The sequence below is a fragment of the Primulina eburnea genome, chromosome 11 (assembly GCF_022965805.1).
Source record: "Primulina eburnea isolate SZY01 chromosome 11, ASM2296580v1, whole genome shotgun sequence".
NCBI lineage: Eukaryota > Viridiplantae > Streptophyta > Magnoliopsida > Lamiales > Gesneriaceae > Primulina > Primulina eburnea.
In genome coordinates this window covers 33,876,405-33,891,904 of record NC_133111.1, presented here as the reverse complement: position 1 = coordinate 33,891,904, position 15,500 = coordinate 33,876,405, and the positions used below count along the sequence as shown (strand labels likewise).

The following is a 15,500-nucleotide window of genomic DNA, read 5'->3' as shown; positions in this document are numbered from 1 at the left end:
CGAACCGTGATGCTTGAGCTGCTGTGCGGTTTAAAAAATTTGAGTTGCACCATTACAACCAACTATAGCTTTTGACAAAGTTGTAAGGACTCGGTCCTACAATTGGTATCAGTGCCAATGTCATGGGTTCGATTTCCATTTATTACAAGGAGTGCAATTATTGGGAAGGAGATTGTTCGATGCAATAATTGTTTTTGTTTGGTAGAGTGATAAAACATTGGTCCTTGAGCTGCTGTGTGGTTTAAAAGATTTGAGTTGCACCATTATCACTAGTTGTATCTTTGTTAAAACGGTAAGCACTCGGTCCTACAGTAAGCCCGAATCATCTATATAGACAGCGCCTGCAACAGTCGTCTTTTTAAATATGGAAATCTATTACAAATGCAAATGTCGTTGAGCTATGTTATTGTTCTTTTAACATATAGTACACATTTGGTAGTACGTATGGACTGTGATATTCAACTTATTGAAAAAGAAGTTACTTGAGACCTTATCAGATCATTAATCGGCTTTGCTTTTCAGGATTGATCAACAAATTTTCAGGGAATGTTCGTTGATTAGACTAACTGATCCATCGATTCATACTATTCTTATTATTTGAGTCTCATGGGAATGTCCAGTGCACTTGTATTGTATAATATTTTTTTTTACCTATTTTAAAGAACGAAGAATTCATTTTTTTTAAAAAAAAAAAAAACATGAACAACAACAATAGAAATAATAAAAATTGTCTAAATATCATCAATCATCAATAAATTAAAATAACTGAATACATTTTCAAACAAAATCAAACCAATGAAGACATGAATAAATTATTTATTTTCCAAAGCTTGATTTAATTTCTTTATATATATTCATACAAAAATTCAATTAACTTGAAATTTCTAATAATAAAAATGTACCGAACTAAAAAAAATCAAATTATACGAATAATTTATATTGAAGTTTAGTATGTTTAAAAATATTGAAATTATACATAGTAAATTTTTATATTAAATAATTACAACAGGACATTTAATTTTCTTATGGAATTTTATATATGAGTTCCGATTACATTATAAGTTGGTATCATAAATAAAGGTTACTTAGATAATTTTTATTTTTTTTTGGTTTAGGTGTAAAAAAATAATTCCTATAATGATAATTTTTTTAATGAAATAATAATGTTACTCGCACCCGCGTCGGCACTTTTTTATAACGTGCTTTTGTTTTTTTGTCACCTGCTTGTGTAAACAAAATATATAGATCAATATCTAGATATGATTATTGTAGTTTGAGGATCATCCAAGATATCGCTAAGAAATATGTTTGAGGAGTAATGCAGATCCATATAAACTAATGGTTGTGCTATGTGTTCCATACTTACCTGGACGGGGTCAATCGATGATCAAGAAGATCTATGGCATTGCTTGGTGACCCCTCCATTGTGTTTGAGTGTGTAGAAATTTTTTTATTTTAATAATATTTTATGCTTTATCCAATTATGACATTTACTTTATCTGTATACATATGCAAGCTGCATAGATAAAAATTTTGAATATATAATAGGTACATGATGTCTGTCTCTCAATGTAAAGATCATGAAACTCATTAGGAATTGTATCATATATTTCCCTAGTCAAAATCAGCCGCCTAAAATAAGGATAAATGTCATTTGAACTTGAAATTAAGATGTGAGATGTAAACGTCACGTTTCATTGATAAGGACATGTATATGTGCATTCATACAGATGAATAATCATTTGATGATGCATAAATAACTATCCATTGGACTGTGAAAGTGGTTATCATTTATCGAGTGGAATAATCCGCTATTATGGTTGTACACCATTAGCCCTTTGACCCAGGACAAAGCAAAAGCTCTATATATTAGCATGCACTTTGATCCATTTACAGACTCCATTGAGGGTCATCGGGTGGCGATGTTGGGTGTAGTTTCAAAATACGTAAGAGCCAATATATTGTAGTCGGGGATTCACCGTTTGCCTACGTGTGAAGATATCTTATGTGATCTGACGAGTTAATAGTACAAGGAATCTCTGGTCAAAGTAAGACATATACGTTTTGGAAAGGCTTTTCCTCAGTTGCACATACTATGTCACTGTTATTATTTAATGATACATTACATCGTTATCGAATTTATTTGCAACTCTCGATAAACCAAGAGTTACATATTCGATCGGGATATATGAGTCAAGGGATTGTAATGTACGATAATAATAACTTAAGGTTTTTGCAGACACTATAAATGATACCTATGGGATTAGGAACGATGCTACTAGACAGTCTTACCATGATCTGATAGATGCAATCAGACTTCAGTTCTGACATTTTTTATCAAGGTGCTAATGAAAAGAATGAAGCTAATTGGAGTAATCCCGAATAAAATTAAATGTTAATCTGAATAACATGAAAGTTGTGAACTCACGGCTAGCTGTATCTTTGATCATTAAGAATCACACAAGTATCAGATTGTATGTTCCCGTTGAGATAGTCAAGTTCAAGGAGTTGAATTTGGCAACTGCAGTTTGATGAAGATGAAACAGATTTCTTGTAAAGGAATTTATATGTGGATTACATGTATTGGAAGTTGTAGAAGTTAGCTTAACTGTTAATTAAGTGAGGAGAGTGGAACGGCCTGTTTTGGTGAAGGAATTCACAAAACTGTCAGCTGCCAAAAAAAAAAACAGTGAAAATTTTAATATTCGAAATTTTCAGTTTTCATTATATGAACAAGATTTGTAACTTTGGTACAGTACATTTGCGCTTTCTAATCGTCGATCAAAGTTATAATGAATTCACAATTATTTATTTAGTAAAGTTAGAATCTATTAATTAAATAAATAGATATGCTCGTAAGAAATTACGAGAAACGTTATAAACGTTCCAAAACATGAATAGTTAGAGCTATCGTTGAATACATAAAGTTAAACAAATATAAATATCCTATTAATCTTTTAAATCATACGATGAATGTTTTTCATGTCAAAATTAAAATTTTTAAACTTCTGCCGCGTTTTATTTGCAAGAAAAAGATACTCCTACACATTGCACTTGGGAGATTGGTGTCTGCCTAATGTCGGCCTAATTGGAATCTGGGCCAATTTCACCCAACTTCACCATGTTTGTATCAAGAATATGATGATGATAAATATATCGAAACATACTATTTTTTGTCTAACTTCAATAGATAATTAGATATTGTGGGAAATTAATAAATCGCAAACTCGATTTGTTGTGTAAAATCCATTATAGTCCGAGTTGATAACAATCCTATTTGGTCGCAGTTTAAGATTTGAACAAGTCCCTGTGTCTCAAGTTGATAACAAATCTTGAAAATATGTCGTTCGATGTTAAATTAACACTTTTGTTAAAACTAACAATTCAAATCTCTGTTTTATCATCAAAGAATCGTTGCACAAATTTTATCCTCTTGCTATCCGTTTCTGTGAAAAAGAAGCGTTGGTGGATTCCATAAATGTGACCAAAAAAAAAATCCAACTTTTATTGTGATTCCCCTGGAAGAAGAAAAAATGCAGCATCGGCAAGAGATTTCATATTTATTCCATGAAAATATGAAATTGTGAATTACTAGGCGCTGGAAGCCATAATTCGAGTGTAGCAAATATGTGGGAGACCCATGCCTCTAGCCTTGTTCCATTACCCTTTTCCCACATGGAGAAAACTGCATGACAAAAGGAGAACCTACCTTATAAATAGCGGACTCAAACTTCATTGAAACCATGCAGCTGCGCAGTGAGCACAAAGCGAACTATTCTTTCGCCTTTTACTAAAGAATACCGTGTGCTCGCTGCTTATAAGCAGCATACAACTATTTTTGGAGGGCTCAAGTCTCTTTGAGATTTGCCCCACAATTAAGTCTAATGTTTATTTATAATTAAGTCTAACAAAAATCTAATTAGATTTTGAACCATTTGGAAGATGGGATTTAGCAGTTAGGACAATCATCGAAGAAAGGAATAAATCTGATTGGAAAATTTTTGTTTAGTAGATACGTTCTGTTTAAAATGTAAAGAATAAAGAAATAATATAATATAATGGAAATAAAAGTGATGATAAGTTTAATGAATACTTTTTAAATTTTTTTTATTTTCACGAGCTTTTATACTGAAGGATATTGGTGAAATTTAATCAGAAAAATTGGAGTAAATAAAATTAAATGTGACTTATTTTAGAAAACTAAGAACTAATAGAATTGCATATATATTATTTTCAATTTATACTACAAAAAGTAAATATTAGGATTGTGCAACAGTCAGTTTGGTTCGGTCTTCTAAATTACAAATCGGTTTTTCGGATTTCAAAATTTTAAATTATTAATCCGAAACCAAACTACTTTATTTCGGTATGATTCAATTTATTTACAATATGGTGTGTGAAATAAATTTAGTTATATATCAAGTTGTATATTTTACTAATGATATAAGAACCTGAAATTAATTATCTGATAATTTGAAATAATTAGAAGGATTATTGAATTATTACATGTCAAAACTTCAATACTCTTTTAAAATATCTAGAAATGTCAAAGTTTTCATAATAAAATAAAATAAACAATTTAAAAAAATATATAATAAAGATCATAATCCATAATCAAACATCAATCAAGTAATTTATCTTACAAAACATGCTCTTAATATGCTTCATCAAGTCAACATCATCACATAAATGTTTCGAATAGAAACAAGTGCTTAAGAATTAGGAAACACCTTGAGACGCGTGGCTTGGAGGTGTGAAAATATATTAAAAAAAAAAAGAGGCAAAAAACCTACATATTTTTTTTGGACTATTTTATTATTTATTATTATATAAAACAGTCGTTTCAGTTGTTACAATTTTTTAAATTGAAAACCGAAAACCTACCGTAAAACCGAAACGGTCACAAACAAAAATGGAACCGACCGAAAAATCGTTTAAACCGTATCATAAAAACCGAAATTTATGGTATGGTTGATTTTTTAGTTTTAACAATTTAATGAAAGCAAGGGTACGCATTTAACAAAGCTTAATATATATCTTAATTCACCTAAAGTTGAACACAGAACTAAAACAAGGATCAGAACTCATCAAAACCAAATTATTTTTATAAATTTGAAGATACTCTGATCATTTTATCTAAACATATATTAAACTTTAGATTGATTAATATATATATATATATATATATATATATATATATATATATATATATATATATATATATGGTGTTTAATATCAAGTTTTTTTTTTAGAAAACAATATATATATACAAAGGAAACGATAGATGTTTGCAAATGGTTAAAAAATATATTATGAACTTTCTCTTTACAAAGTTGTGCAACTTTATAAAAAAATATATTTAATAATCACTTTTGTTAAGCATTTGCAAATTTTGCTTTAATATATTTGTTTCTTTAAAGTTAAGATGAAATAAGAGCAATAATTATTATAATGGGTATATTTTTAAAAAATATTTTCAAGTTTTTTTTATATTTAATGATATTGACAAATTTAATCATAATTATTCAAGAACTATTAACAAACTTACCTAAAAAATAACTAATATTATAAATTTTGTACAACAAAAATAAAGATTACTATCGGCACCATTTCAATAGAGTTTTTCCTTGTAAATACATACCGTAGGAGCTCATCCAGCTGATTCAAAATGTATGAGAAAAGTGTGACTTTTTTTAAAAATAAAATTCCATTAAATTTATGAATTTTAGTAAATCACAGGGACGATTAGAATGCCTTTCGTGATATGTTAAACCTAAGTTCATAAGAATCGATGTGCCGAGCCGCACGATTTACGCCGAGTGTAAATACGCAGATTATGGAACACTTGAATGTTCATGTTTTGGTATATTTAAGAGTACTTATTATTTTACGATGGAAACTAAAACAACTGAATCGGAGAGTTGAATAAAAACCACAAATCTAATTAAAAATATCGTATGCAATAAGTTTATTATTTTTCACATTTCGAAGAAAAAAATCAAATTTCCCTAATAATACACAATTTTTTGAACTCCATACGAATCAAAAAAAATTGACGGTTCGATTTCCATGAAACGGAGATCGGTCGACCCGAACTTATATTGTCTCTGATTTTAGGACCTCTTAAAGAGGACAATAAGACTAAAATTGGATGGCCTTGAAGTTGAACTTTTGGAGAACTGAAGGATACATGCATGTTTTGGAGTTATCATTACATTTTCTTGCATTGATCTAAGCAGGATTTAAGAAGTATCCCACATCGCTGATGAACATAGTTAAGAAATAACATATTTGTATATAAACCAATGGTCGTGCCCCGTATTACATACTTACCTGGATGGGGTCGATGGATGATCAACAAGGTCCATGGCCTAGGTTGGCGACCTCCATTGCACTCGGGAGGGGTGTCTGCCTGAGGTCGGCTTAAATGGTCGAACCTACATCATAATTTGTGATAGAGGGGGCCTGCGTTCGCGCGGCCTCTACCAAAACTAGTGAATTATTTTGTAGTTTTCTCTTTTTTTTTATTCTTTCCATTTTTTCATTTTCAAATTTCCCAGGAAACCAAAATGAAATTATAGTGAGAAAATTCCATTTATACCAAAATATATTTAAAAATTAGTTAGACCCCGCATAATTTTCTATTTTTTCAAATTAACCAAACCATTGAATTCTTCGTTTTATGACAGTCGTAGAATCGTGCGGAGACTACTCTTGATTCCCGCCTTATTAGTTAAATAATTTTTTTAACATAATAATAAAGATTGCGTGTATCAAATATAAGTGTTGTCTCGAATGTTGTAACATATGGTGACAACATACAACATAATAATATAACACAGATAAATAACTTGATTAGAAATATCACAAAGATAATTATGAACAAGTGAACACACTTGTGCGATATCTCAAAGAAAAATAATAACTAGAAAAGAAATTGAGTTTACAAAATTAATACCAGTCAATAAATGAAAAAAATATTTTCGTTGACAAGTTAAAAGAAGTAAATCGCATCCTAAAATATAAATAACCAAAACACAAGAATGCAAATCAGTATAGCCAAAATTTGGAACAAAAGAATTCTTCAATCAACACTATGTACGGTTGTTATCTTCAAGTGTCTCCAACACGTCATTACATCGAAGTGAAATATCGATGTTTTGTCTTTGCGAGTTCTTCAGAAAATTATCCAGAACTTTATCCCTATTTTCTCGTATCTCGCTCGTTTATTGTGCAACAACTATTCTTCAATATATAGAGACTTGTGTCAATCTTAATAAGATTCCTTGAATAGATTTCTAAAAGATAAGAAAAGTAATATTCTTTAGGAAACAAACTCTTTTTAGTATTAGATATCAAATCTAGAGTTTATGAAACTCCATATTCCAGAAAGACAATCTTTAACGTACAATCTCATTTAAAAAGAAAGAAATGATTTTAAGGAATTGTGTCTTGCAATGAAAATCACGTTTCCTTTCCTTTCGATCTCCACTTTTTTTGTTTTCCTGGAAAAATAAGCACAAACAAGTTTACGTATATTAATGAAACTCCATTTAACATCTCCTGAATTTGAAAACATATCTCCCCCTGAATTTGATCATGTCAGCTTGGATGTTATTTTCAGTGTTACAACACGGGGACAAAAACATTTATCACTTACTACTAAATCAGAGCATAACATTAAAAACAACTTAACATCCAATGAATTAACAAGAACTTAAGAAACATAAAAATTACTTAAAACTAAACAAACTTAAGAGCAGAGAAAATATAATTACTGATTGCTCTTAGTGTTAGCAACTTCTTCTTTAGTGTTATCACTTTCTTTTGTTCCTGATGGTCCTAATGGTCCTCCTTCCGAAGTTTTTGCACCACTCCAATCTCAATCTTTTTGTCCAGAATGGACAACAAAATCCAAAAGGAGGCAATATTGATGCGATCCTTCGACCACGAAAAGCAAACGCGCTCAAAAACGGAGTCACGCCCTCGATTCGATTAAACAAAAAAACGGTTGTGTTGTCCAGATCTTTTTGACACAAGTAATGATGTAATGTTCACCTCTAAATTACAACGAATCTAGCAATAAATATTAACGAAGATAAACAATTGAAATTCAAGCGAACCTTCAAAGAACTCGTCTTTGACAATACGAGTGAAAAACAATCGACAACGCCACAAAGTATTAAACTTTGATAAGTTTGATTTGAGAAACACACAAAGGTGTAAACAAAGTCAAGCTTTGAAATTGAGAGAAAAACTCAATTAATATGATTAAACTCAATGAATAATTCTTAATTGTCTTTTCCATCAATAAAATTCGTGCATATATTGCTACAAAATCAAAAATATATCAAATCTACTTGCCAAATAATTAAAACTCTAATTTAGGAAAAATATTCTCTCCAAGTCGTAAAGGACACGGACCCCGTGTTGGATCCCAGTTTTCTATACGCCCAAATGCAACGGAAGTTTTCAAATTTTTATTTATTTTGACAATCAAAATATGTTTTGCTTTGGGCGCTCGTATGATTTTATCATTAAACATTCATAGGGAGTGTAATAATATACCTTTGGTGACGATTCACACGGCTCCAACTATTCCTGGGTTAGCGGCGATAGCTCTTGATGATTTTCCTACGAACTTTCTTCAAGGACTCCTTTCTTCTAATCAGGTCCACGACTAGATGATTTGTTCCTCTTCTAATTCGTACTAAAAAAAATTAGAAGAAGTTTTACGTTGGAGATTTAAAATTTGAGAGAGACTCAAATCTCTTTTCTTGAAAAATGGAAAAAATATTTGGAGGAATTTTTGAATTGTGATTCTCGGCCATCGCAATTAGTATTGTTGGAGGCTAGGTCTTTTTTTTATTTATGTATTAAAAAAACAATAACCTTAACCTAAATTCCATAATTATGGATTTAGGTTACTTAATTAAATCCAATGTGCTTTGTTAATTAAATGGACAAGTTAAACTAGTTTAATTAATTATATTAAAGTCCATTAAGAACTTTAATCATTTAATATGTTGGACTTGTAGTCCTACAAGCCCATTAAACATACCTCCCATCATATTTAATTTAATATATAATAAACTCAACTCTTGAGTTTAATAAATTAAATCCATTATAAATTCAACATTTGAATTCATTATTATAAATTCAACTCTTTGAATTTTATCACCTCCAAAATTTAATATTGAATAAACTCAACCTTTTAGTTTAATAAATTAAATTATCAAATTTATAAATTCAACTCCTTGAATTTATTCTCGCCAAATTTCATAAATTCAACTTCTTGAATTTACTATCTCATAAATTCAACTACTTGAATTTATTTTCTCAAAATTTAATTATAATAAATTTAACTCCTTGAATTTACTATATCATGACATAAATTCAGCTCCTTGAATTTATTCTCTCAACGGGAACAAACGATCCAGTGCTTGTGTGACCCTCAATGGTTCAGGGATACAGCTAGCCGTGGGTTCACAACTCTTTGTGATTCAGGACATAATCCTTTATTCGGGCTTACCCTAGTTAGCCCCATTTTTTTCATCATCAACTTGATCAAGAATGTCAGAATTGATTTCTGATTGCACCCATCGGATCATGGTAAGAGCGTCTAGTAGCATCGCCCCATGATCCCCTAGGTATAGCTGATAGTGCCTGCAAGAACCAGTCGATTTTGAACGTACAGTAAGGTCCCTTTATCACATATATCCCGATCAAATCTGCAATAATTGGTTCATCGAGGGTTGCATATTAATTCGATAACTATGTGATAACTGTAATAGTGGCATCGCGTGTACTATTTGAGAACTCCTTCTCTAACGTACATCTCATGCTCTGGCCAGAGATTTCATGCACTATTATTTCATCAGATCACACATGATATCCACACCCGTAGGTGAGCGGTGAATCCCCGACTACAATGCACTGACTCCTATATGTGTCGCAACTGTACCCACCCTCGCCACCTGATGACTTTCCTAGAGCCGGTAAACGAGTCAAAGAACACCCCTAGAATATAGAGCCTCAGTGTTGTCCCGGGTCGTAAGGACGAATGGTGTACAATCATAACCACATACTTATCCTCTCGATGAATGATAACCAATTGGAAAGTCCGATGGATGATTGTTCAGTATAATCATCATATGACTACCCATATGCATGTTTGGACATCTCCATGCTCTTACCAAAAAATGCAGTACACAACATCACATATGCTAGTCTCGAGTTCAAGCGACCTTTATCCATGTTTTAGGAGGCTGAATCGACTAGGAACGAATTTAGAATATGCAGCAGTTTACTAATGAGTTTCAACATCGAATTACGATTCATTTGTATTAAAGCATAATCAAGGACTTTATCTATATTGATTGCATGGGTATACAGATAAAGTATCACGAAACCATTAAAAGTTAAATTATATTAAAATAAAGATTGTTTATTTCACTTGAGTCAAATAATTCCCTAGCCAACCGTTGGCTTGCAGGGCATCTACTCTAACACCCCATGTACAGGTCCGGAAGGGGGTCCGTGTAGGCACTGTAATTTTCACGTCTTGAAAGTAGTGGACACGGACCCCGTGTACAGGTCCGTGTAGGCCCTGGATTTCTCATGCTCGAATGTAAGGGACACGGACCCCGTGTACACGTCCGTGTATCCTCGGTCATTCAAAAAGATGCTTGAAGAATGTTCCTTTGGCCCTCAAACCTACTCCCATGCATCACGAGCTCTTCTTCCTTGATCATCACTCCTTGTAGTGCCTCTTTGAATTTATTTCCAACCATTAGCACGTCATTTCCGGCCAGATTCATATCATACTCTCCTTCTTCAAAAAGATTTGTCCTCAAATCTTGTCTATCTATGCAAAAATGAAGCAAGTTAGTAAAAAGAATTAAATTATCAACATGCTTACCTTTCAACTCAAGTTTGTAGACATTATCAGGTGCTCGCTTCATCATTACTGGAATTCCCAACTTCACGGTCGCCTTCCCTATGTATTCATATATTGCTCCATACGATAAATAATACATGACATAAAATGACATTAACAAAATCTCATTAAGCATCACGAAAATTAAATTCCTCCCCTTCTTAGACCTATTCAATACTAAAATAATATCCATACATGTGTACGACCATAGTTCACTAGGAATAAGACATAATTGATGCAACACATAAGAATCAAGCCTAGATGCCCTTTCCCGATACCCAATGCTGTAACGAACCGTACTTTTACTACTTTTCAAAATTTGCGGACAAATTAAAAATTTTCTTAAACATAAAATTCATACAGTCGTTACTTATCATTCAACATAATAATATTTAAAATCAACATCCCATACTCAAATTTTCCAACAAAGTACTTATTCCAAATTATCTCACAACCAACATAAAAACATAATATTTTTAAAGTTTTCATAAAACATAAACATAGGGGTCCTCGGGTTTAGCCTTCCGCTCAGTCCAAGCCTGCCCCTTGGTCGCCACCTCCTGTCTCCTCATCAACATACTCACCTGCATCGATCAAGTCTAGTGAGTCTAAAGACTCAACACGTATAAACTGGGAATAACGAGTATTACATAATAAAACCACATACAACTTCAAAATATAACATATATACTTGAAACTTAAACTTTGCGTAATAAACTTGAACTCTTAATAAACTTAACTTTCATAATAACTTTGAACTCTCATAAACTTCTTTGAACTTGAACATACATACTTTGAAACTTGAACTTGCATAATAACTTGAACTTTCATAAACTTGAACTTTGCATAAACTTTGAACATACATGCATACATAATATGACGTGTCCATCACATAAACTTTTCTTTAAACATGATTTCATACTTCAACATACTTAACTTCATCATTTTTCGTAGAGGATGTTTCAAAGCAAGTGACCCATAACATAATAAATATCTGATCAGACAAACCACAATACTGGGCTGACAGGGACGTATCCACTGCCACATACATGAGATCCCTGTTCATAATTTAACAGGCCAGTTGATCCACGTTCATAATTTAACGCTTCACAACCACGATCTAACCCGTTCATAATTTAACGGGCGGATTGGTCTCCGTTCATAATTTAACGCTTTCCAATCCTAACTTCAAACCCGTTCATAATTTAACGGGGTGGAGAGGTCCTCGGCCACGTTCACCGACTTCCAAACCCATTCACTTTTGGTCACAAGACATTTAGCATACCTCAAAAACTTCAAATATTTTCTTTGCACGTCATACATACTTACTTTGCATTGAGGGATTCGTTGAATGTCAATCGGGTCGTTGCTGCAACATACTACTATGAATACATAAACTTAACTTGTACAACTTAAACGTAAATGTCATGCTTAATCTCAAGCTAAATAAATTCTTAGAACATTTTATAATTTCCCATGACATAACCCTGTAAAACATCATATTAAACCATGGTATAAAACCTCAAATCAAACCTTAAATAATAAAAGAATATACCTAAAATCTGAAGGTACACGGACCCCGTCCCTAGGTCCGTCTCATGGTCCGTGTCCGTGCGCTTAAAAATTGTTGTGATGAAATAAGAAGGCACGGACACCGTGCCTACCTCCGTGTCCGGGTCCGTGTTCGCTCTGTTCGACGAATTATTTTATGAAAATTTTGCGACATGTCTATTCTCCCAATTAACACATAAGGCATCAAGATTCATCACTATGAGACCTATTCTAGGACACCATAACAATGAACTAAACTTTTATAATCACCCTACAATTCATACGACCCAAAATATTGTCATTTATATTAAAGTTTATTTCTTACGACATCTTAATAATTCAAGCTCTTAACGACATGAATCAAAACCTCAAAAATACTCTAAACATCATTACTAACTTTCTTATATGCAGCAACGATCACCCGTCGATCCCCAACAAAGCCTGCAACATAAAAACTTCAAGAACATATTAAAATTCATAACTTTCTTGAAACACGATTTGAGCAGTCATACTAAAAACACCATAACTCACTCGTTTTTAATCCAAATAACTCGAATTTTATATCAAATCGAACGTATCGAAAAGATCTACGTTTTTGTAATAAAAGGTTTTCTTAAAATATATACCGAAAAATCGCAGTTTTCGAAAGAACAGCGAAACATGAGTTTTCGATATAAAAATAGCAGTCATACTAAAAACACCATAACTCACTCGTTTTTAATCCAAATAACTTGAATTTTATATCAAATCGAACGTATTGAAAAGATCTACGTTTTTGTAATTAAAAGTTTTCTCAAAATATATACCGAAAAATTGCAGTTTTCGAAAGAATATCAAAACATGAGTTTTCGGATCTAAAATTTGTTCAAAACATATTTAATACATTTCTTGCTCAAACTTCTACATCATATATACATTTTTATGCTTAAAAACAACTCAACACATAATATGACATGATCGATGCAGCAAGAACAGATTATACGTGCCTTTTGATATTTAAAAATATCGTAACGACGATACCGAAGCGGAGACGATACGGGAGACGATCCGGGAGCAACGTGGCTCGATTTTCTTGAATAAACTACATGAAATGATGCTGGAAAATTTCAGAGAATAGATGTCGTTGAAGGGAAAGGAGGAGAGAACTTCAATAATTCTTCTATTCCCTTTTTGTCAAAGAAATATTTTTGAAACTCTTCTTTAGTCAAAGAAGACAAATTATAAGTTTGGTGTGTATATGTTGTACGTGTGTGGTTATAAAGAATAGAGTGTGTTTTGTTTTGTTGTGAGTATAGGATATGCGTGTATATGTATGTGTAAAGGTGTGAGTGTGTGTGTGAGTCAAAGTGTGTGTGCTTGCATGATTTGATATATATATATATATATATAAAAGAATTTGAAACATGTGTGTATATGAGTGGAACATGATTAAAATATATTTAAAAATATTTAACATACTACTTTAAAATAAAACTCATATTAACCCCACTATAAATTTTAAATTTAAATAATATGCACAAATGCTACAACTCTAAAAATTTAAAATCAATTAATCATTTAAATAATTTAATTAGGCTCTTAAATTACTAAAATTAATTAAATTATTTAAAATACTTCATCCTTTTCTTAAATAAAATAAATACCATATTTTAAAATAGCCAGAATCGTTGCCGATCTTTTCCTCTTCATAGGCAACCGACACATATAATCATGGATTATGTCGATGATAAAATAGCAACAGTATGCTCCACTAGTACGTAACTCATGCAATGAATATAAAATGTCAAATTTAATCTCTTTAAACATATATTCATCATGAATGAAACAATTATGATACCCAACTATCAATCTCTCAACACCATGCCAACACAAATATAAATCATGCAAATAGAACATACTAAATGTACTATCCATGTAATCATTTAACACCTCATGATGATTTAAGCATAATGCATACAATTCATGTCTAAGACTAAGTTTTATCAATTTGAAAGCTTTTGAGAAATCAAAATCAGTAACATTTGAAATTAACTCAATCAATGCCACACCACTCTCACCTCCATGACTCCTCGACGAAAGCGCTAATTCAGAGTTAGACCCTTTGGACATCACATTTTTGACACTCACTCCAAATTCTTGAATACAACACAACAACGAATTAAGATAAGGACGAAAGTCATACCTCATGGTTGTTGCGTTGGCAACTAACCTTACATCACTTTTATTAGTTCGAAATTCATATGGATCATCCCATTGCATTCTCACACCAATAACACTGTCTCGCCTCCTCATCACGACTTCATCAAATTCCTACAAAGAAGAAGTAACAAGGCTCGAGATTGAATCGGCTATATCATCACAATGAGAATAAACCACTTTGTACCTAGGTACTTGATATGGTTTATGCAAGAATAAGCAACTCTTCACCTCTCTTTTCACTCTTTTGGGCCTTTAATTTATTTTTCTTTTCTTTTTCTTCTTCTTTGGCCTCTTTTCTTTTTCTTTTCTCTCTTTTTTTCTTTTCTATGGTCATTTCACTCTTTTGTTCACTCTTTCTTTCGGCCATTTCACATTTATTTTCACTCAATTCACGAATAAATTACAATTGATCCTCAAGGACATTTTGATTCAATTGAAACAATGAAACATTTAGTTCATTAAGAAATTTATGTACAATAGCTTCTCCTTGCCTACTCTCTTCCTCCAAAATAGACAAATTAAGCATTTCTTCCCCACCTAATGATTCATTCTCCGCTGTATATCGTTCAACATGTAACTCACTCTCCTCAACCTCAACTTTAGATTGAGATTCAACAACAACCACAACTTCCACTTGAGACTCAAGCTCAACCGCAACATCAATCTCCATTTGAGATTTAGGCTCCATTGGTGATTCTACTACGGTCACCTTCTCACGTGGACATTGGTTGATATCATGCCCAACGGCTAAACACCAACAACATATAATATCAAGAGTATGATGATTAGAAGTTTTAGATGTACATCGATG

General features: G+C 32.0%; 2 non-coding genes across 2 annotated transcripts; both read left to right on the top strand.

Moving 5' to 3' along the window:
* The first annotated feature begins 3,747 nt into the window (after positions 1–3,747).
* On the top strand, positions 3,748–3,865 carry LOC140806487 (U5 spliceosomal RNA). The gene has a single exon (XR_012112559.1). It is a non-coding gene; the product is annotated as a U5 spliceosomal RNA (small nuclear RNA).
* A 2,460-nt stretch (positions 3,866–6,325) lies between these two features.
* On the top strand, positions 6,326–6,485 carry LOC140806485 (U1 spliceosomal RNA). The gene has a single exon (XR_012112557.1). It is a non-coding gene; the product is annotated as a U1 spliceosomal RNA (small nuclear RNA).
* The last annotated feature ends 9,015 nt before the right edge of the window (positions 6,486–15,500 follow it).